The following is a 25,752-nucleotide window of genomic DNA, read 5'->3' on the forward strand; positions in this document are numbered from 1 at the left end:
GGAAATTAGTGCAATTGAATGACCCTAAACGAATTTAGTCATGGGAATTAGTTGCGATTGGTTTTTTAACATATAAAAGGGTCATGAGTTATTTTTTTTTTAATTAAATGTCTGAGAAAACTCGTAAAAGGCTTGTTTGACCAAAGCTGTACTTTTATATACCGGAATACAAAATTTAAAATAGTAATTTTAAGTTTTTCTTTACTTTTCGGTTGTCAAATAAAGTAATCTACCCTTGTTCACCTACTTATCTACTTACATCCAATTACCACTAACTTGAACGTTCGATTCTAGCTGTTTTTTGTAGTATTTTGTGTTCCTTGTTTCCAATAAGTCGATTGTTTCATAACATGAGAGCCACCGCATCTAGAGACGTGCGAATAGCTGCTATGAAATAGACCCTTAAAAATAAAAATAACTGTTCCTTTTACAATTATTTATTTACGAAACTGTGCGTAGTTTTCAAATTAAAGCACCTTAATGTCTATCAAAATGAAGCACTACTTTCATTAGAAAACCAACCCTCTAACAAGCGCGGGCTGGACATCAAAACAAACACGACCGGCCACGTGACCGCTCACAAAGCATCCGACAAATTGCCGATGAAGTACGAAATATGTCAATTATAATTAATAGGGAGAGATTATTGGTATCGTATTGTCCATATACCGGTCTAGTGGACGATAACAACGTGAACTGAGCTTCTATTGTGATTATTATGATGCTTAGAAGTTCATCCTTTCCTTTACTAATTATTATTATTTTGTTAGGAAAGCTTTGAGTAACAATGATATTAAAAATTTATAAATAATTAATTGTTGCATAAATTGCATTCAAAATTTATAATAATACTGTATTTTAATGAATAAAATTTGGGATCTATGGATTCAGTTATACAAATGTGTTTCATACTCTTTCAATGTACTTAAAATTGGAACGTGAACGTTAAATCATTGTGATCTTAAAGCTTTATTTCTTTAATACATTCCCTCTGTAGAATAGTTATTGTGTCAAATTTACTGAACCGTATTCACGTAAATAGTCTCTGTCACCAAACACTCACCGCTTAATCGTCAAGTCAGCGTACTGCGTACGTCCTCAGAGACAATATTTGTGAAGGACAAGCCCTACCCACTTGAAAGATCCAAACACGTGTCTAATTGCTCGTGGGAAATGTATTTGAAATGTGATAATTTGAAACACTTCGTGTTCAATCATAGGAAGATCTTGTATTGTCAATTGAATTGAAATATTAAAGGAAGGAAATGTAAAAATACCCGTATTTAATGCATATATTTTTTATTAAAAATTGTTACATAACATTTTCTGTTCGACTTTATTTTTTAGATGATTAAAATAAAGATCGTCGTTGGCTCAGGGTTTAAGCACTTGACTTGTAATCTGCAGTTCTTGGGATCGAATCTCGCTATGTATTAATGTGTTTTTCGATATTAGATTTACATATGTACATTTATCCGACGTTCTTACGGTGAAGGAAAACATCGTGATGCAACCTGCACGTATGAGCAAAAGGAAATTTCAAAGACGGCGACGGCTCGCCACCCGTCACGTTTCGTCTCCCGAAATGGCGAAAAGTGAATTGCAGAGGTCCGTTTGGCCACGCCAAATGGAGGTCCGCGATCTCTGCCTACCCGTCTGGGTTACAGGCGTGAGTTATGTAAAATAAAGATAACATTTTAATTTAAAGTTTTTAAAAAGAAATCATTGACGCGTTGTTAACTGAAGAGAACTTTACTGAGGATTTTTTTTTTACTATAACATGTTACTAACTCCAAGAAATCAACACTTATCAAGTCAGTTTACAACACATCAGTCAACGTGGTTTATTTGTTCTGCAGTCAATGATTGAACACAAACCAACGCAATGCTTATTAGACTCCTCAATCTGAAACGGAAGCCCTCAGGCTACGATCTCACTGATACTAATCCGGACAGATGCGTATGCAAATGTTATTGATATAAAGAAAGTGGAAGATTCTACAGATTTGTTTAATTATATGAGTAGATAAGTTTTTCACCTTGTAATTAGACCTTGTAGAAATGTACGATCTGTAAGGATGGCGTCCGTGGGGCCTTTTTTTAAAAAAAAAGAATGATTACACTTTGCTAAACTACTTTATTGGAAACACTAATACAATCTACTGCTCTAAATGGAATGCTATTAATCGAGTGGTTTGGATGGAATGCTCTATGGGCTGCTCTCAGTATTGCCGCGAGTCGGACAATTTATGCACTTCATGACGTCAATGACGTTTAATGACGGTTAGGGGGTTTCTGCAAGTGTGGCAGTTATACCCTACTGTCAATTATTCATAACAGGTCCTAAGTAATCTTTATTAAAAAAGTAATTATTTAAAACAAGGACGGTTAATCACAGTGGAGTCTAAATTCCTGAAAAATGAAATGAAATGAAAAATTATGCTATTTTTCGAGGTTCCAATTACTTTAATATCTTCTTCATTTAAGTTTTTTAAATAGAGATACTTATAGAATGTTTTAGATATAAATTCGATCATAATTTATTTACAACATCTAGTGCATATATATCGTTGCTAATTAGGAAACATAGGATCGGGTCAATTTCAAAGCGAAGTTATCTCTAACATTCAAGGCTTATCTCCAGTTGGGCCTTGAGGTGTACTTGCATAGAAAATACTAATTATAGTTACATCAGTATACATAGATATATAGTTAGGTATTGTACTATATTTAACTATGTTCTAGCTTAAAACAGCACTTTTTGAGCGTTTACATAGAAATTTTACAAATATCTTTGCAATTTTTTTTCCACAGGCGCTGCAAGAGAATGCAATTCATCGAACTTTGATTAATTTTTTTAGCATTATAATCGTGTTGACTGCTTTATTCTAGTTTTATATATTTTTTGTAATAATCACAAATTAATGTGATCATACATACCTTCTGCGTCTGTACACTCAACCCTTCCCCTGCACAACGCAAGTAATTGCGAACGGGCGGGTAGTTGTAAAAATTTACAACTTTGCTTCCGCAAGCGAAACGTCTGTCGCTATTGTGATGCTGATGTATACAGATGCTGTATTAAATTCTGAATAAACTACTGGAGCTTCTCAAACTTTATAGGTACAAAATAAAAATGATAAAATGATATTATTATTAAAATTCATAAAATATTTTATTTTAAATAGTTTAGTTTTTTAATCATGCATACACGATTCAATGGTAACTTTAAAAATTAGGAAACATTATTACAAGTTTAAAAAAAAAAGTTATTTTTTGAATACTTAAAATATTATTTATGACAGACTTTTATACGGGATATAAAACTGATTACGTTTTCGTAGATGCATATATAAATGCGACTAATGCCATTTTTACTGGATCCAGTACTAATGTTAGTGTTTTAAAGTTTTAACTGCGCCATTAAACGCTTTGAGCTGAAATAATCAGTTAAATGTTTTGCTTTATTACTGTCAGTTTTTGAAAATTAAATTTCAAACTATAAAAACTAAGCGCCAATAGTCTAACCATGGGTTTCTGAGACCGAATTCTCTGTATAAAACATATCGTCATCCCTGTCATTATCTTTAACAAAACAAATATAGTAATAAGTTTTAAACGGAGATTTGGGTCTTAGAAACCCACGGTTAATCGTTTACAAGAAGTTTGTCAATTATATGGGCACTAGCTGTAGAAATAAGTAGCCTATGTGTTCTTCCAGACTATGTTCTACATCAGTGCTAAATTTCAACGAGATCCGTTGAATCCTTCACCAAACATCCATCTATCCATACATCCAAACATTCGCATTTATAATATTAGTAAGATTAGTTAAAGAGTCGTTTTAAAATAACCCTTATGTAAAAACTACTTAAACTAGTTCCATCATATTTTTTAATTTCCCTAAGAACTTAAAATAAGGTTGAATATAACATTTTAACAATGAAAACTCAATATAGAGAGCCACTATTGACTATGTATTCTTTCTTTAGAATCGCTGTAATCCATTTGGATGTAGCAATTGTAGGAAAACCCATATCCAGTTAGTGAACGAAACTTATTGTTGGCGATCGAATAGAATTTTCTGATAGATTCAAACATGAAAACTATATAGAAATCTGTAGCAACGAAATAAACTATCTCATGAATACAGAATATGCATTCAATGTTATGGAACTCTAAATAAGTTGCAAGTTGAATCAAAAATTCCATGTTAAGATGAAAGTCTAGTTAAAATTGGGTTCAGACTGTCTTAAAATTACCATTTAGAATATTTTAAAAGCTAATATTTTTGATTCTATAAACACTGAACTTTTCTTAAATGGAACGAAAGATAGTGTAGTTATTTGACCTGTCTAGACTTAAGAACTTGAGGTAGGTCAAGAGACAGTTCTTTAGAACAGTATATTCGTTTGATATTTTAAATATCACGACCTAGTATTTCTAGGTACACTAATATTACAATTTCTATTGTTACTAAAAAGAAACAAACACAATTTATTTGAGTACTAGTAGATTATTGATTAATTTACTAATGAAATCTTCAACTTGGATATGATTTAAGTCAAAAGGTGGTTAATGTACCTACTAGCGCGTGATCGGATGACATGCCCATAACTATTGGGCTATAGGCGTTTCAAATGCATTAAAACTTTCTTACATCATCAGATAGTTTTAATACACATAAAGAAATCAAATACAGTGAGTCAAAGTATTTCCAAGTCGCAAAGCTAGAACCCTTTCCACGCGTTCGGAAGTCGATTGACGATATCGTAAAACTTTACGAGTGACTTCCTTCAAATTAATGTCACGAAGTAACTGACATATTGCCATGAAATGTTAGAAGACTTGGAAAATATGTGTGATGAAATTTAATGAATTAAAAGTTTTTTTTTAAAGAATGCAAGTGCTTAACAAGAGTAACACTTCCAACTGAATCTAAAAAGATATTCAAGTTACTGTCGTGTATGTTTTGAGAAGAAAAGTCTCACATTTTATATTACTTACTTACTTTTATTTCTTTATTGTTATATCTTTTATTCGTCTCGCACTAAACAGGGACGTACTTACAAATTTAGTGGTCTTCTTCCGGCTATACAAAGGTTAGACCAATAAGAACTTTGGCTGTTACTTTCACCTCTTTTCATCTTATCTTTGAAAAACTCTCAATAAATTTAACAAATAACTTTTTCTACTCTATTTCATGTAAAAAGTCGCTGTAAACATAACAACAGTCATAAAAAATCGACACGTGTCCAACATTACATAAATATTAGAAATAAAATTTTTTTCTTTGTTTAAAAAAAAAATAGACAAAACTTACCGAGTTTAGATCAATATGGGGCTAAATTCGCCACATTATTTTGCTAGTTAGAAAATAGATTTTAAACCTTACTCCATTACAGTAAGGTCTTTGTTAAGTGTTAATGTCGCTATTTAAAAGTGGTTTTGAGTGTAAAGTGGGTGGTGATACAATAAATTTTAAATCCATTAGTTGTTGTAAGCAAGTACACATGTTCCGGGTCGTATTCTCACTCCATTTAACATTACGAGGTTTAAATTTGGTGAAATGTTACCTCTCAGATTTGAGACCCTATTGCCTCTCTGTGCCTTTTGTAGTGATAATTGATTTGAGAGAATTTATGCGACATAAAATAAAACAAAAATTGTGATATGATTTGGTTCCTTCAAAGTACAAAAAGCTTACAATTATCAAATTTTACAAATTAAATATCTTACTAATATTATAAATGCGAATGTTTGGTTGCATGGATGGATGGATGTTTGTTACAAGGTATCTCCAGAACGGCTCAACGGATCACTATGAAATTTGGCATAGATGTAAAAAAAAAAATTGTCTGTTAGAACACATAGGCTACTAATTAAGGTTTTTTTTTTCAATGCCGTGCGAACGGAGTCACGGGCCATTGCTAGTTTGTAATATTTTTGATCAAACTGTACTTGCTTCAGAAATAAAACAACCACAAAAATTTCGAAAAAACTGATTATATGTACTGTTAACACCTTAAACGCAATGAGAAAATCAACGACAGAACATTTCTTAATTACGAAATGTGCATTCTTCTTTGTGATAGACAAATTAAATTAGAGTACATATTATTTAAGATACTTCTAAATACCACAGCAAAAAAACTCAATTCATCCGTAATAATCCCGACAAACACATTTAACGGTTCCGCACTCAATAACTAAGTTATTCCCTACGGTCACTCCAATTCTGGTAATATCCTCAAAACTCGATTTACAAAAAAAAAAAACTCTTTCGATTCCACCCCTTGACGTAATCGTTGGAGCATTGAAAGCATTAATGTCAACCCGAACAACCCCTTGCACAATTCCAATAATAACATCGAAATCACATTTATCTTCCATTGCCAATTGTCACATTATAAAAATTATATATTTTTTTCTTTATTTATATTTTTTATTGTGATACTTCGCTACTGACTTTTTGCTAAATGTGGTCTCGATTGTGGTGAGAACGGTTTGTTCAGGTAATGATGAACCATTAATCTAATGTTTAAAATACACACCCCTTTAATTTTAAAGTTATTAATCTTTTTACAAACCTTTTGTAAAAGATAATTCGTTTTCATATAAACAATCTTTTGTTAATCATTCTAATAAAATAAATCATTACAGATTTATAAAGGGTCTTTTGATACTAGCTGTTGCCCGCGAATTTGTCCGTGCAGAATTAAAAAATATAGTAAGTAGTGTACGCATTTATATGTTTAATGTCTCTGAATTTTATCAAGATCCGTCCAGCCGTTTTTGAGAAACATCCATCCATCCATACATCCAAACATTCGCCTTTATAATATTAGTAAGATTAAGATTTACAACTCAATAAATCGAAATACATTTTTTTTTATTTTGATATTAAATGTCTCAAAAGTAATAAATTACAAACTGCGAGGAGAGGATAGTCAATTGACCCTTCGTTAGAGCCGGAACGAATTTTATCACGTTACTGAAGTCTAAAGGAAAATGTACTTAAAAGTACATTGTCCGTGAACTTTAGGGTCATTTAGTCCCGGACACACCTTATTAAGTTGAACAAGAATTCGATTGTCCACGTCTATGTATCATATCCAGAGTTGTTTAGACCCACCCTGTGGACACCCTGGAATACACTACACCTCAATATATAGTCACCTTATTATAATCTAGCTGTCGCTCGCGAGGAATAACGAAAAAAAAACCTTAATTTGTAGCTCATGTGTTGTTCGAAACTATATTTTACATCCATGTCAAATTTTAGCGAAATTCATGCAGGCGTTCTGGAGATGCCTCCTAATAAACATCCATACATCCAAACATTCGCATTTATAATATTAGTAAAATTAATTTTGAGAAATGAACAGTAAGGAATGGCTTAAGTAATTTAGATGGCTTAAACCATTTAAAATTTTAAAATGTAAAATAATAATAAATAAAACAGCTAAGTGACGGAAGAATAACTAATTGCAGTTTTGACCTAAGGGTCATATAATAATAGGTAATATAAGTATTAATAAGGACATGCTTTAAAATTAATCGTGGTCAGGCACCATATATGAAAAGCGATATTATAGAAATATGTTCAGTGATAAAAAAAGACTAAAGTGAGAAATTAGATACTAAACTAACTTAATCTAACCAATAGGTATATTTTGCATAAAACCAATGTAACAAAATCTTTTTGCACTTTTCAAATATTTTATAATATTTAATTGCAAATATAATAGACAATTCATAAACACTTCATGAATTATATAATATAATTTTAAATTAGACACGTGTCTTTATTCACGTTACTTATATATTAAAAAAAAAGCACGTACATCTAACTTACGATAACATTTTATTACTAATAAGTTAATTGACAAACGAGGCTTTTTAAAAACTCAATTTAAATAGCGTGCACAAACAACCCTATCAACATTCAAAGGGTTAATATAATTAAAAATAACAGAATAATACGATGTAATCTTCAAATCGTCTTCCCCCAATTAGAAGATATTAACATGAAGTTTTTGATATGATGTGGGTTTTACTTTTTTAATTACTTTTAATGATAATTTATAATTAATGACATGTAAAATGGACTCGTTACATCGTTATTTCGTTTTATTTTCAGTAATCTACCCTCCACACATCACCATACATCAAAGAAAATTTTTTAAATTCGGAATTCCCAGCATAAATTATGATAACTATTACTAGTTGTCGCCCGTGAATCCGACGGCGCGGAATTAAAAAATCTAAAACTTGAGAGGTGTCAAGGGACACCCGGATGGAACGAAGTTCCTTTCTATTAATTAGTGAAGGAACCATTGTTTATTCTATGAATAAAAAACTTAAGTCTTTACAAGAAGTACATTTTATTTCTATGAATTTTCGTTATATATTGTCACGTCGTTGCCATGGTGAAGTAGCGCTCATTCGTCGTTAACATACTTACTATAGCAAAAAGTGTCGTGACAACTTTTCGTAAGAATTTTTTCTGTCTAGCCCCCTTTCACAACGCGCGATAAGGAACTTCGTTCCAAAAAAAACATAATAAGTTGCTTATATGTTCTTTCAGGCTGTTTTACATCTGTACCAAATTTCATCAAGATCCGTTGAGCCGTTCCGGAGATTCAAACAAACATCCATCCATCCATCCATCTAAACATTCGTATTTATAATATTAGTAAGATTTTTAATACTCTGTTTTGATACATGTGTTTCACACAAAAATCTATACTCTATAATGCAGACAACAAAAACGCACTCAATTAAATCCAATAAATGTCATAAAGATGACGTCAACTGTGAAATGTCTGTCAATGACAGTCAATCGATTGGCGACTGTCAAATCTTTTCAAAATTGAAACTTAATGGTCTGTCAAAACATATACTTTGTTAATGATCGTCATTTGAAAGCATTAGACTTTTGACGGCGAGTGTACTTGATATATTGTGTGATGAAAAGTTTCTGCGAATTCACATCATTTAAATGTTTTGTAGAAGTATGTGATAGCCGCGTATGTGATAATTGTATTGACATATATTTATGATTATTCATATATTAATTAAATAAAAACATTTTTTTTTCATGGTAAATGGTATGAACAAAAATTTTCCAGAAATTTCTTTTATATTTTTGTTTTATTTATTTTGTGGGGACTTTCGTTTTATTATTGGTACTTTAACATAATTTTATTCAATTAAATAGACAATGTTTACAGCCGCAATAAAAATCGACAAGTAATATTGAGGTGGAAAACTGCGACATAAAAATTTAAGGAGTTTGGACTCACTCAAAAGTATGAGCTATACAGATCGTAAAAGTGGGTAAATAATACAAAATACAATAAGTGGCAATATTGAAGACGGGGAAATGCCCGCGAATGTTAAGGTGAGGGTACACCGAAACAACATAAAATGTTTCACAAATAATTAACTGTATTAGACATAATCGGCATAGTCATAGTATATAATAATTGTAGTACATTATGGACCAAGAAAGTTGATGTCAAACCGTATATTTTAATTCTGTTTTCTTTTGTAGTAACTTTAATTGTTCGTGTGATGCACCTAAGCTTCGCACTACGGCTAGCAAAACATGTTTTCTTATACGCTGTCTCTCAAACACCATTAATATTATGTTATTCCAGAAAAAATAAGACAACAAGACGTTTTGACGTAGGACATTGTTAGAATTTCTAGTGTCACTTTCAATCAGTGTATCACTTACTTAATGCCTCGTTGACAACGGGCGTCATAAGTCCGCGTTCGCACCGCGGCGAGTCGCGCTCGTAAACATTTACGACTGTCGAGGGATTAAGGCCGTTGTATACCGGATAGTCGGTTTTATTAAAAAAAAACGCGTGTAATATATATGACAAATGTATTAATGTCTATTGAAATTCATTTTTTTTATATCTAGACTATAATTACTACTACATTTCATCACAAGTTATAAGCCATTTTATCATTTCATTAGTGTTTCAATCACTTTGGTTCTGTTATGGCTCTCATTCAATCACCTTTTATGAGAATACTAGCTGTCGCCCTCGACTCCATCCTCGCGGCATTACAAAAAACATAATCCAGACTACGTTCTACATCTGTGGCAAATATCATCAAGATCCGTTCAGCCGTTCCGGATATACCTTTAAACAATCATCCATCCATCTAAACATTCGCATTTATAATATTAGTATGATCTATCCGTAAAAATGCGCCGTATACGTAACTATAACTACCTAAGTAACCTCTATAAGTGATGAAATGTTTTCGCAAAGCCAATTTGTCGTCCTAAGAACTATATATAACGCAGGGGAAAATAAAATAAGATGACCAGCGGCTACTAATCGGATTCCGTAGCGACCACCGTGCCGTATTCCTTTGTAGTATAATGGAATTATTGGACTCTGTGAGAATACTGATTACTGATACTTCTCATGGTAGGTGTCAATAGAAACCAAAATCAGCGCGGAATCAACAGAAATCTTCTGTGTTTTAAATCATTTTACACTACTACTGAAGAATTGGAAATAAATAGCTTGACCTCTCTTTTATACGCGGATTACTGAAATTAACCTTATCTATATATATAAAAGAAAGTCGTGTTAGTTACACTATTTATAACTCAAGATCGGTGGAACTGATTTAGCTGAAAATTGATGGCGAGGTAGCTTAGAACTAGGAGACGGACATAGGAACTTTTTTTATGTTGTGCTTTTTTTTTCCGCGCGGACGGAGTCGCGGGTAAAAGCTATTCATCTTAAAACAACTTCCAAACATGGCAACACAAAGAATAATAGAGGAATTCTTTTAAAATAAATTAACTTAATTTACCAAAATATAATTATAAACATAATTAACTGTCTCGTCTTGCTATAAATATTTCCCACGATATACAATTCTTGTTAACGTATTACAAATTGATTTGTAAAATGTGACAAGAACTAATCCTTTTATATGAATGACCAGTGGTCAGTTTGTGAATAATCCGGTCAACTCTGTTAGGAAGCACGCGTAGTTAATTGACGTGAGACATGGCCAGTTACAATGTACAATATATGGATGTTTATATAAAAAAATAAAATTAAATACTACGTGATAATTTTAAGATTTTCTTTCGTGTTACTTAGAATCAAAAGGTGAATATACACTAGAGCATTTGCGCAAGCATTTCTATGTAATGTAACGTTTTAACGAATGATATGATATAGGTAAAAGCATAGTATCCAAAGCACGTCTGGTTCGTGAAAGTGTGATACACAACAACATATCATAGAGCGGCTCGTTGTTTTGTTACAAGTAAATGCTCTAATCTATGCCCACCTAAAGATATTCAAATTTTAATTGGTTCAAAATCAATATCATTTAATTTTTTAATCATGATTTTTTATAATGTTACAGTTTATGTACGTCTATATTTTTTGTCATAAATTTAAAATCAAATGTATCTATATTTCTATCGCCAATAGTTAATTATATTTTATTTTCACTTATATCTGTTGTATTGTGGAATCACTTAACGCAGGAAATGCTCATCACAAAAGAAACACTCCGCCATCACATAACGAAGAGTGTTTATTTCATTGCGAATGAACGTCTCCTAAATAATTCGCAGATAAGAGCGCAGGATATCGGCGACAATAACGCTTGCGAACTACGATAAAACCAGAAGGTGGAAGCTTTCCCTGGATTCTCGGTTACACATATAAGAATAATATGGATGTTCCATTTCGTAATTAATTATACAAACTACATAACATTATCTTAAATATTGTATCTTAGATAAATTACTAATATTAAAAATGAGACTGTTTGAATGTATGGATGTACCTCCAGAACGGCACAACGTATCTCGTTGAAATTATATTATAGATGAAGGTCATAGTCTGGAAGAGGATATAACTTATTAAGATTTTTTTCCATCCGCGCGGGCGGAGTCGCGGGCGACATCTAGTCTTAGGTAAATTGAGTACTGATGTTAAATAAATATTACGCATGGACCCGATTTGTTTTATTGTTATAAAATATACCGAATTTTTAGTAAAACACAACATCTTTGACAATATTCCAAAATGTACATGTAGCGAACTCGTGCAATGTAGTCCTTTTAAATGACAAAACTGGTTAACAAATTCAAAAGCTTTTCAGGAGAACCGACAAATATTTTTTTCTGTTTTAATAAAGGTGCGTCCACTTTATTCTTTCTTACTCTCATCCTAAAAGGAAAACCTTCATCGAAATTCTAAGAAAATATTGGATAGAGATTAGGCCATATAGTTTTATTGGGTTTTCCACTATATTTATTTAACGTTCTTTCACATGATTGCTAAGGAAACTCAAAGAAACTTATCAGACACTTGAAAATAAATCTTTCTGTTTGTTAACACACTTTTTTCAACAGTTTTGGGGGAATGAAAAAATAATCGAAGAAATTTTTCTGGCATTTCAGGAATTTATTTTTCTGTTTACTTGTGGTTTTCTTTCTTGTCGAAGAATTATTTCGTTTTACCTAATATAAAGATAATTATAGTAGTAATTTTTTAATCAAATATTAGCAATAATAAATGAACACATTATAACATTGACTTATGACTTACTAGCTGTCGCCCGCGACTCCGTCCGCGCGGAATTAAAAACAAATGTGATAAATAGCCTATGTGTTCTTCCAGACTATGTTCTACATCTGTGCGAAATTTCATCAAGATCCGTTGATCCGTTTTGGAGATACCTTCAAACAAAAATCCATCCATCTAAACATTCGCATTTATAAGTAAGATGACCATTGACTTATAGGTTTATGTATGTATTCTAAAGTATTCATTACCTAAAAGACTATTAATAAAAATCAAATAAACGAATCACCTAAAATAAGTTTCTTCTCATACATAGAACGGTTATTAGACATAAAATTTGCCAGAGAACGACCAACACAAAGAAAAACCTACTATTCACTTCCTAAAGTACCAAATACATTTAAGCATAAGTAAATCTATCTACATCTAAATAAAATTATAAACACGACAAACACAACTATCAGATATTATATTAGAGTAACCACATAAAACATTACAGCGCAGTATCAACCCCGTAACGGAAGTCTGACCGCGGCAGAGAACTTGCGTCCTCGTAAACTTTTACGATAACGCACTACGCACGTGCGTTCCCTCCTCTTACCCCTTGTCTCTCCCCTGACTGATGTTTACGACTTCGGACACTTTATATTCGATTTTCGCATGATTTTAGGACTTATTGTACCTCTATACTTGAATTATTCGATTCGATTTCAAAATGAAATTTACGTAATGAATCCACATAAACTGAAAAGTGTTAAAATCGATGTTTGGATGTTTGTTTTGTAAAAAGGAGCCATTAGTAACTACTATGAACCTTCATATTATTTTATCATTCCTTCATTCAAAGGAGACAAGACTTTAACCAAGAAATAAAAAATGTTACATGCAACCATGTTTGATCAAAGTCAACAAGCATATTTACTGCATTAAACTACTTTGATTTCCACCGCAACGTTTCGAATCGTAACGAACAATCATTATGTAGGCCCTTTTTAACCTCAAAGCATTAAAGCGATAGTCTCTGAATTACAGTACTCAATATTTATCTTACTAATATTATAGATACGAATGTTTGGATGGATGGTTGAATGGATGGATAGATGTTTGTATGAAGGTATCTCGGGAACGGCTCAACGGATCTTGACGAAATTTGGCATAGATGTAGGACATAGTCTGTAAGAAAACATAGGCTACTCGCTAAGTTTTTGTTATTCCGCGCGGACAGAGTCGCGGGCGACAGCTAGTCACTAATAAATATCTCATAAGTCCAAGTAATTAAGCTGGGAGCGTGCTAACAATGAACAGCGTATTTTTATGTCTCTTTTGTTATAAATATCGTCAATACTCGGTTTATTACGTAGGTACTATTCATGATTGAGAACCTTTAATTTTGTATGAAGATTCTCTCTCTTTACCAATGTTTTTACCTAACTGCCAAGAGATAGGTAAACTAGTTAGTGCCGACACTTGACAAATACGTGTTTAGCCTTTTATATATTAGTTAATAATATCTTAGGAAAGTTTAAATAATTTAATAGGCTGACAAGATGGTAATTTTTTATTTTTGGTGTTGTGTTTAAAAATGAATGTTTTCTTCTAAACGTTGCCTTCATACTCATGACATATATAAGCATTTTAAGAACACAACTTCATTATATCCATCAAGACAAAATAAATCAAATCATGATCATGTATACTTAATATATGTACTTTGACAATGTTTAGTTGTATGATTAATGAGCCATTATCTAGCCTTTGCACGACAATTCCGTGTCGAAATCAACAGTCAATTTACATTCGTTATCAGAAAGTATTAGACCATATGGTATAATAAAGCAAATCGGTTTTGTAATCAAACTTTACCTGTTTCAAAGATTTAGAAAGAAGAATGAAATGAAATTGTTTTAAGGTAAGATATGAAGAGATAAGAAAGTTTGTTTGAATTTAAAATTTAATAGGTTTTTATTACATGAAAGTAAAAAAAAACACGTCTAAAATTGTCTCAACCTTCTTTAGTAGGTTATTCTATTACGTAGCCTAGGCTACGTAATAGAATTAACAAACGCATATAGACGAATAGACTTAACCCATTAAACGAAGCAATGCAGTTAAATCCGCAATTCGGGAACGGAAAATTGGATTACTAAGCCATTCTTTGACTGTTCGCTCTCCGTTATACCGTGTTGTATTTATTTTGCATCGTTAGTCTTAATGTCGTGTGTATGAAATTGGAATCTCTGTACATTGATATTAGAAATGCACCATCAAAGTTAATAATACCCGTTTACGTAACTGAGATATTGATTTTTTTCGTCGATAATTTTTATTTTTCGAAAACTATATCTTTAAAGGAAGTGTTCGTAGTTTCTAAGTTGTTGATAAGTTAAGCAACGTTTATTTTTGGCATTTAAATTTAAACATTGACTTGGATATCTGGATTTCTTCCTTAAACTTTAGTTTTTAAGAAATAAATTTTCGAACAACAGATTTTTTGTAACGAAATGATGTTATAGAATTGGCTCCAATTAGTATAAAGTTTCTGAACAGCAAATTAATATAATATATAAATTACATACGTAATAACCAAACATACATGAGGGGAGGGAAATTGTCGTAATTACAATTTCCCTCCCAAGATTGGTCGGTTGATAATGACTTCACACAATTACCACGTTTCCATTATCTCGGACATCGACGGTGTCAACGTTTCCATTGCCCGTTGTGACAAACTATTAATTAAATTATTTTCCGGCATACGATAATATCTTTTAAGCTTTTTTAATTCCAAAACTTTATGGATTATACGAAAAATATGTATGTACAAATATAGTGTTTTAAAATCAAGTCATTTTTCTAGTAACCGAATAATTCAAAGGAAATTTAATCAATATCAGTATAGATACTTATTTAAAAGTTGCCAGAGTTTCTAGAAACAAAAAAAATTAAAAAAATAACTAATTATTCATTAATAAGGTTGCTCTACTTAAACCAAAATCATTAATGAAACACAAAAGCTAACCGAGCGAAACGTAGTAATAAAACAAAATAAAAAGGAATTACGACCCGAGCGTAAGCACATCTGGCTGCCTTAATTCGTATTTACGTAATGTTTAGCGGACTAATGAAATTGTCATAGGTTCACAACTCGCAATAAAATGCTGTAACACTGGCCAGTGATTAATACTGAAGAAGTACAGTAGAGTTTTTATTGTATTTAAATAAAGATTCTAGCAATATTTTTTGGAAAGTTTCTTTGCTTTCTTTGGAAAGAAGGCAACAGAAATCAAGTCTTATTACAGTAAACTACTCTTCTCGGCTTCGAACGAGTTTTTATCTTACTAATATTATAAATGCGAATGTTTAGATGGATGGCTGGATGGGTGGATGTTTGTTTGAAGGTAGCTTCGGAAAGGCTCAACGGATCTTGGTGAAATTAGACTCAGGTGTAGAAAATAGTCTGGAAGCACACATAGGCTACTTATTAAGTTGATTTTTAATACCTCGATAATGTATTTTAATGCTGGAAGAATGTTTAAAAATCAGTCGAGTATTTTTTGAGTTTTTTTTTAAGTATAGTAGTTTTCAGATGTAGTGGCGGCTCTTAGCTGCGGGCCTAGCGGTAGGTATACAGGGGGAGGGCACTGCGCAGCGCACCGGTGACCTTGGGCCGCCAAGATATTTGGAAAGAACTATACCAAATAAAAATAATAATTAAGAATAATATACTTCTAATCGTAAAACAGACGTTACTCGTAAAAACGTCGCGAAGGCTTTATTTTAGGACCCTAGGGATGTATTAATTGCTTGAAAGGGTTTACGACTATTTTGTACGCAGTCATGAAAATGGTTTTATAGAATAATTCAATTACAACTTGCGGATGTTTAGTTAAATTATAAAAGCTTCTTTCTACCACTGCCTTATTTTATTTTAAGTAATTACCGGGTTATTTTTGAAACTGAGATATGTAAATGAAAAATAATTTTATACGGCAAGAGATCATGTGAGAATCGGGTTCTCTTAATGCCTAAATTCTTTTTTATTTATTGTTGTTTGTTATATTGTATCGCCATTGAAGGAAGTTTAACTTAAATTTAAATAAGACATTAGTAAAGAAAGTAAATCATCACAGACATATTTTGTGGGATTCATAAATTTGACCACATTCTTTACTTTGATTTTATGCACAACTTTCTACATTAAATTTTCATTGAAATTAAAATTTACGAATATCCGAATTGATTAAAACAATTTGTCATAGTAGCTACTGGTCTCTCTTCATCAATGTCAACAGAGTGACACGAGCTCGGATTCTCCACACCTATCAAATGTCATTCTAAGTTGACGCAATCTGACGTCACTCTTTGCTACTACCCACCATAACGAATCTTGACATGCATTTAAAAGTACCACTTTAAAAACCCTTTGAAATTCATTCAATCCACCCGTGGGAAATACAAATTTGTTTTTCGTATTATTTTTTGCAAGCGAAACGTTAAAACATATTATAATTATAAACATTAAAATAAAGAATTTACAACCGCAGATGTGATGACAAGAATAGATTTTAAATTTAACGATTGCCATTTAAAATTTTTACGATTTGAAAAATATAGTCATCTGATATATTAGGACCCTATTTATAACTTTTTTCATTATGCAAATCATTTTAGATTAACAAATCAACCGTTACAAATTATTGTTTACCATCATTAGCATATTATTTAAAAAGAAACGCGTGTCATCATAACCAGTTAATGTCATGCCAACTATTAACTTTTACTGCGTCATTAAATTTAAAAAAAAAAGTATGATTCGAATTTATTTTACGACACCGATCAATCAATACTAAAATGCTTATGCAAATTATTTTGCATTTTTTTAATTAATTCATTAGGGTTGAATATTTTTATCTGTTAACTCTTCGATCGTAAATTTTTAGTTTATGTTAGTAGTTTCACTAGGGTTGTCGCCCGGCGATGTCTTCCGCGCGACTACATTCCTTAATTTTAAAAGGCAATATTTTAATGGTATGTCAAATTAACGTCTAACCTTTTGTGCGTCAGATATTGATGGCGTGTCGATAGGGTTGCCAGAATTGAAATCTGTCGATGTTTTGCAAACGGACCCCTTTTTAAATTTCACGCTACGACTTATATTACAAATTGAATCAATACAATGCAGTTATATTGTATTATATTTGTTACTTCAGATTATATAAAACGAATGTGTATTTCACTATGTATATAGGTTAGCAGTGGAGAAACATTTTAAAGTAAAAAAAAAAACTTATCAAAAATGCTCAAATTTTGGGTCAGGGTCTATTTTCAAAAATGTTTGTTTTTTTTTCTATTCTATCTTATAACGTCAAACTAAATAGTATTTAAACACTAAATTTATTACTCTAAAATACAGTTCAACACGTGTTTTAACCCTTTGACCGCCGGTGATTGTTATTATTAGATGTCAAAGTGGGTATAAAAGAGCATATGTAACGCTAAAAAAAGTATCACCAAATTGTTTCTGATACGAGTATAAATAATTTTATACTTCATTTTTAATCATGATGGTGTTTCGAAAGGCTACGCATAATCATGATTATGTTGAAACAATAATGAATTCTGGTAATGTCGGTCGATATACATTTAAGCTAAAATGTAATTGAAGCACTTTCTAAGTTTTTCATGAATATCAAAATGAAAAACGATATTTGCGTTTTCACTAAAATATTACTCTTGTTTTAACGAATGTTCCTTACTTATATGTGATATATTCAATAACATAAAAGTATTTTCATTCCATTTTCATGTTTATTTTGATACGAACGAGGAGTGCTGAGTTACTTCATATTTTTACAACATATTGCTTTCATTGATGAAGTGTTTCTTATACAAATGTGAGATAGAAAACGGCTCAGTGACAAGAACATAATTATATTGAAGTTGATTTAATGTTTTTATCATCTATATATATAAAAGAAAGTCGTGTTAGTACGTTACAGTTACACTATTTATAACTCAAGAACGGCTGAATCGATTTGACTGAAAATTGGTGGGCAGGTAACTTAGAAGCACGAAACAGACATAGGATAATTTTTACCCCGTTTTCGATTTTTTTTTCCGCGCGGACGGAGTCGCGGGTAAAAGCTAGTTTTATATACAATTCAATCTTGTTTAGATACGAGACTGATATAGGTATACGAGAACGAGAAAATTACTTCCTTGACACGAAGAAAGGAAGTTATACGAGTAGCTATGAAATACATGTATACAACTTTGACGGGATTTTTAATGGATAGCAGGAGTAAGGAATTAGTGTTTTTTTTTTTTTTATTTCATGCTTAATAAGTCGCGTTGCTTTTATTTTAATACTAGCTTTTACCCGCGACTCCGTCCGCGCGGAATAAAAAATAGAAAACGGGGTAAAAATAATCCTATGTCCTTTTCCTGGTTCTAAGCTACTTGCCCACCAATTTTCAGTCAAATCGATTCAGCCGTTCTTGAGTTATAAATGGTGTAACTAACACGACTTTTTTTTATATATATAGATAGATATAGATTATATCTCAGAAAATAACGGTAAGCAAATTTTATTATCAAATATAAAGATCACTTGAGTGCATAGACGACCCGCATACTCAGCGGCCCTCGACTCCGCCTGACTCGAGTGTATAATGCAATACGTCTTACAACTCTATTGATTGAGAACTCCACTTCGTTCATTGTTTTTGTTTTTTTTCACAATTTTATTCCTTGTGTACTCAATAAAGAGTTATTTAATATTATATATAACTTGATTAAAATAAATACGATTGTTTTAACAGACTATGCATCAAGTGACATAATATACATTTAGCTGCAAATATTATAAGACGATTTTTTTGCTGTCTAGATTTTCTTCTAAAATGCAGAAATTATCAAAATACTGTAAAAGAAACAAATGCAAGTGTAATAAAGTTTTATTTACATACTTCTTTAGGAACTTAGAAAAAGTTGTAAACACTGAAAAAGCTTTTTAAAATAGGAACTTGTATTTCTGCCTATTACTAAATAATTTATGTATTTTTTCCTATATCAAATACAGTGTTGTAACGGATGACGGCGATGCATTAAAATAAAACACTTGGTTTTTCAATATGTCTGGGCAGAGTACGTTCCGACGACATTCGAATGCGTAGTGCCAACCACCCTCCAAATTAACTTTATTTTTTCTGTTCAAAAACTACTATTTTTAGAGCTACCTTGGTAAAATTTAGTATGTTACATAACAAATAGTAGTTATGGAATTAATGTAGCAAAAGATACTAACATACAGAAATTAAACAAAATGAAATGGTACCAAATCGTTATCATCTACGTCTCCGCTGAGGGTCTCAGAGCCTACCCTAAGTTGGAGGTGACTAGGCCATAGTCAACCACGCCGACCCAGTGCGAGTTGACTTCACACATATCTTTGAATTTCTTCTCAGATGTGTGCAGGTTGCTTCACGATGTTTTACTTCATTGTAAAAACGTCGGATTAATGTACATATGTAAATCGAAAATCGAAAAACGCATTGGTACATGGTGGAATTCGAACCTAGGACTTGCAGAACGCAAGTCAAGTGCTTAACCCATGAGCCACCAACGCTCTCCTAATCAGTAAGGTTAAATCACAAAAATATTATGTATGCTTTTAAATTCTATCATCAAAAACAGTGTTACAAGAAAATGTACTACAAAATATGTAAATTCAATATCCATTCAACCTTTTTACATCGGAAGTGTAAACACGTTTGAGCACAGTTACTTATACCGGGTCCTAAATCAAACACGGGCCACTTGTGCGAAGTGCCTCGTAGTGTGGTCCTGACACATTGAATTTGCATATAATTTCGATGGCCGGCATGAATCAAATCATGTGGACGAAGATATAGGGGAAGGTGTGAGGTCAAGAGGTATAGTGGCATATTGAAGTGTAAAAGATTATGATCCTTTAATTTCTTTTGATAATCTTGGATAGATGGATTTTTGTTTGAAGATATCTCCGGAACGGATGCATGGATCTTGATGAAATTTGGCATAGATGTAGATCAAAGTCTGGAAGAACATATAGGCTACTAATTAAGTTTTTTCCATTTAGGACTGACGGAGTCAGTCAGGACAGTATTTGAATATATTAATAAGAGATATATTTTCTAAATTAAATGATATTATGCATCGGTAAAGCAGTTCTATCGACGATCTCACGAATTGAACTTCCTGACAAAATTAACAGATAATATCCATAACGCTTAGGTAGTTTATCAAGTTTGAATTTCAGTCACAACAAAATTTTAAAGAGATCATAATTAAATGTAACACAATACTCTAAATTGAGAGTAAATGTAGACTTTTGATGTAAGACTAGTCTTGTATTACAAGTGAACAAACAACTGAAAAATACTATGTCATACATTGCTAGCTTTCAATAGAAGATTTTAAATCTATGCACACATAAAGAGCAATGAAGATAAACACATTGAATATATAAAATTCAATCCATTATATGTTACAAAACCCCTTTGCGTAGTCTTTTAGTCGCTGATTCGGAAACCAAAATTCAAGTATCGGGGCGTCGAAGCGTCAAAACCAATCTCACTTCGGACGCCACTTGTGACCCTTTTGTCGCTTTTCATTTGGTCCTTTGGGTTGCATTTTCGTTTGTTGGGACGGTCAATTGACTACGGAGTTGAATGTTCTGTTAGGTACATTCTTATCTATATATATAAAAGAAAGTCGTGTTAGTTACACTATTTATAACTCAAGAACGGCTGAATCGATTTGACTGAAAATTGGTGGACAGGTAGCTTAGAACCAGGAAAGGGACATAGGATAATTTTGACCACGTTTTCTATTTTTTTTCCGCGCGGACGGAGTCGCGGGTAAAAGCTAGTTGTTAATAAAACTAACTGAAAAAAAAAATATTTAGCCAACAAAAAATATCAATTATACCACAATATTGGCCCTATTTTTGACAGTGATTTTAATAAGCCAAGTAACATATTTAATCTTTTTTGTTACATGGAATACTAATAAATATCAAGTGGAAAAACTAATCAGTCAAATAATTTAGTTGATAGTCTAAAATAAAAAGTAGAAAAAAAACAAATGCAATGAGTATGTTCAGAAACATTATTAACAACAACATAATTTTAACTAGCGTATTCCGAAATCCGTAACAACTTTACCGATCTCAGATGTCTTTTGCGTTTCTCACTCAATTAATCAAGTCTACTTTACAATAATCCGAAACTAATTAAAACACGTATGCCCCGTCCTGTGTCCTGTGGGAACATGACCCTATCAAAATAATTGCCCGGCAGAAGACGGGCATGGATTATACACAACCCTTTTGCTCTGGCGTCAATTAATTTGATGTAAGTTATTCAGCTTAGTTCATTTGCAACCCTTACTTACAACTCATAATTAGAGATCGGAAATCATAGCTAAGGGTGTGAGAAGTAAAAAGTTTAACAAATTTTGAACTTATATCAAGTGACAACCCTAAGAATAAGAAAAGGTTTACAGGTGTCTAGTTCACTTTGCATTAGAACCTATTCCTCTTTCAGATTTGGGCTTTGGCACAGTAATTTCAATTTATTTCAGAACTAGGTATCGCCCGCGACTCGGTCCGCGCGCAGTTAAAAAAAAAACATATTAAGTAGTCTATGTGTTCTTCCATACTATGTACTACATCTGTACCAAATTTCATCAAGATCTGCTAAGACTTTCCGTAGATACCTTCAAATCATCCATCCATCCAATCATCCATCCATTTGCATTTATAATATTAGTAAGAAGAATACTAATACTTTTTTAGAATTTTATTGTATTTCGAATGCCATCCATTATAAAATTATAAGACCCATAAGATATGTATATTATCTCATATTAATAATCTGTTATTGCAAAAATTTTTATAAATTATGCCAAGGTAAAAAGCTTCGCGAGTACTCCTAAAGCTCCACTTTTTGCTAGTCGTTGTATTTGTTTACTTTTTTGCACACAATTGTGTCCTTCGAAATGCAGAAAAATAGTATATTTTATAACCAATAAAGATAAAATTTTGAAAACAAATCTACATCACGTACTATAAAATAAATCGTTATGTTCTATTTTACTTAATGTTCATACTTTTATACTCTTATTTTCATGTTGCAATTTTTTTAAAGTTGGTTTCCACAATAACGATATTTTCTCTGATAAATGAAATCCGTATTGTAAAGTTCAAAATTGATAATCTCTATAATAATTTTCTACCCCAATTAGACAAGCTAAGTCTAACGTTACTCGCTAATCTTCTTAAAGCCTGCAACACTGTTAATTAATTTTCAATAATTACTACGGAAATTCACCCTAAGTAGAATTTGTAATTCACTGAGACATTTACATCTATCTATCTATATATATAAAAGAAAGTTGTGTTAGTTACACCATTTATAACTCAAGAACGGCTGAATCGATTTGACTGAAAATTGGTGGGCAGGTAGCTTAGAACCAGGAATAGGACATAGGATAATTTTTACCCCGTTTTCTTTTCTTTTTTTTTTTATTCCGCGCGGACGGAGTCGCGGGAAAAAGCTAGATAGATATAAAAGAAAGTCGTGTTAGTTACACTATTTATAACTCAAGATCAGTCGAACTGATTTAGCTGAAAATTGATGGGGAGGTAGTTTAGAACTAGGAGACGGACATAGGAACTTTTTTATCTTGTGTGCATTTTTTTTTATTCCGCGCGGACGGAGTCGCGGGTAAAAGCTAGTTAGTATATATATAAAAGTTAATGTTTTGGAAATACTATAAATTGAACTTTTGAACGCTCATTTTCAGTTAAAAATGCTATAAACATATATCTAACTGATTTAAACTCTTGTTGATGCAAAAGTAGAAGAAAACTCGATAATTCCTTTGAAAGGTGAATAAATTTGAAACTTTTACTACATTTTTGAATATTGTAAATTATATAATCCAACTTGTGTGTTAAAATTGAGTTACCTTCGAAAATACATTTATTAAGAAGTCTTACTTACTTACTCCGCTGGCGCAGCGACCCAAAGTGGGTCTTGGCCTCCGACACAAGAGATCGCCAGAGTTGTCTGTTCTGTGCCTTCTCCTGCCAGTCCATCGCTTGTAGCTCTAAGAAGTCTAATTAAGAAGTCTACTTAGTTAAATTTTACAGGGTAAATCTATAGTGAGGTTGTCCTTTAGTGACCGACAAGCTGTCGCCCGCGACTTCGTCCCCGCGGGATTAAATGAAAACTTCCAGACTATGTTCTACATCTAAGCCAAATTTCAGCAAGTTCTTGCGATACCTTGTAACAAACATCCATACATTTAAACATTCGCATTTATCTTTTAAAAAGATTAGTAAGAAGTAAGATTAATGACTCTGAGTATGGTAGTTAAAATAACTATTTTAACTCTTCGTAACTGTCATAACGGAACTTTTTAAAATGTGACGTTATACGCGGTACCTATTCAATATTGTACAACGAACCTTTTCAAAGTGAAACGGATTCCGTGTACAATAAACTAGCGTGAGATACACGAAGTTTATTCACAAAATATTCTCTAGAGACTAGTCTAGCTCGGGGCGGAATGGAAGGTGATGTAGCCCCTACTATTTGCTCCAAATGTTCGAGTTTTAAATCGAGTTGTCTGTTTAGAAACTTTCAATGACATTAAAGTTGATGAAACTGTTCTATATTATAAATTAAAAAAAAAAAAACAAAACAATAAAGTTGCTTCATAATTTACGTTACCAAAACACAGTATAAACAGCTTGTGTGTAGCTTAGAGATAAGAGAAATTAGTTTTTTATTGTAGTATTTAAGCAAAATATACTTATATGATACAATTGAAAAATTAAAAGCTACTTGAAACAATGACACTTCTAATACATTAATTATTTGTTAATACATAATTTAAATATGATATGTGCAGTTGGAATGTCATGGGAATGTCGATTGTATTGAGTGTAATTGGTATAAGCAAATAGTAGGGGACACGAATGCAACGCTATTATCATACATCCCGGAGCGAGCAACAAAACGTTTGTCTTTTTAGCACATTTGTTTAAGCGATAGTTGTATTTCTTCGTCGCGTACATTTCCTTGTGAAAGCAAAGAAAAAGAGACCGATATTAAGAAATTGGTCCTAGCGCCATAGCTCGAGGGAAAATCTTTGTTATGTGTCGCAAAGAATATGGTCGTTATTTAGACTGCTCAGCATTTTCATTTTTATGTGAGTCCACACGTTTTGTACTATTGTTTTTTTTATTTCTTATGAGACTGACTTAATCCTCTATCTCTCTCTATATATATCTATCTCTTTCTATCACTATTTATATGTATACCAATAGCAAAATATAATAATAAGTAGAACTCTAATAAACGCTGAAGTAATTAAGGGATGCAATCCGAGGGCGGGCTCGACCATTCAATCAACATCCGGACATAATCATAAACCGTCCGGCGCTCGCTGCCGGACTCGTAAATACGCGTCCGGGAGCGTTCGGCGGACATTTATTGCCACTGGATATGAGATCGTCGAAACGTTATGACGCGGATCGCGAATCGCATAGGGAGCGACGATTGCGGTATTGCTTCTTTGGCAATTGTGTTTTGATATTTAATACCGCAAGTATTTTTCTTATAAGAATTACTAACAGATACAGAACTTTTTTTACTCCTCAGTAATTAAATTCTTCTGACTTTTATGATATTCTCAACACTTCATATGTGTCTATGAATAAAAAAGGCACTGAACTAAGCGTAATCCGGGCCCAAAAGTTATGTAGGTAGTGAAGCACAAGGTCATCTTTTAGTACTCTGATTTTACTTGATTATTCCAGTATAAAAAAGCTGAATACACGTCCTCAAATATTTTATGAAGAGGTCACACATACACTACAAAAAAAACACCAAATTTCACTAATAAATTTTAACCCTGATGTCTCAATTAATATACACAAAAACAATACAACATTACGACGGACAATAAACGGGCGTTTTCGATATAGACATCCGCAGATAAATTTCAATCGTAATGACGTCACGGCTGGCGATGTTTTTACGAATGCACTACGACCTATAAAAGTTTTACTACCTCTATTTCGATCGGACCTGAGCGTATTAATGAATAA

The sequence above is a fragment of the Papilio machaon genome, chromosome 18, assembly GCF_912999745.1.
Source record: "Papilio machaon chromosome 18, ilPapMach1.1, whole genome shotgun sequence".
NCBI classification, from domain to species: domain Eukaryota; kingdom Metazoa; phylum Arthropoda; class Insecta; order Lepidoptera; family Papilionidae; genus Papilio; species Papilio machaon.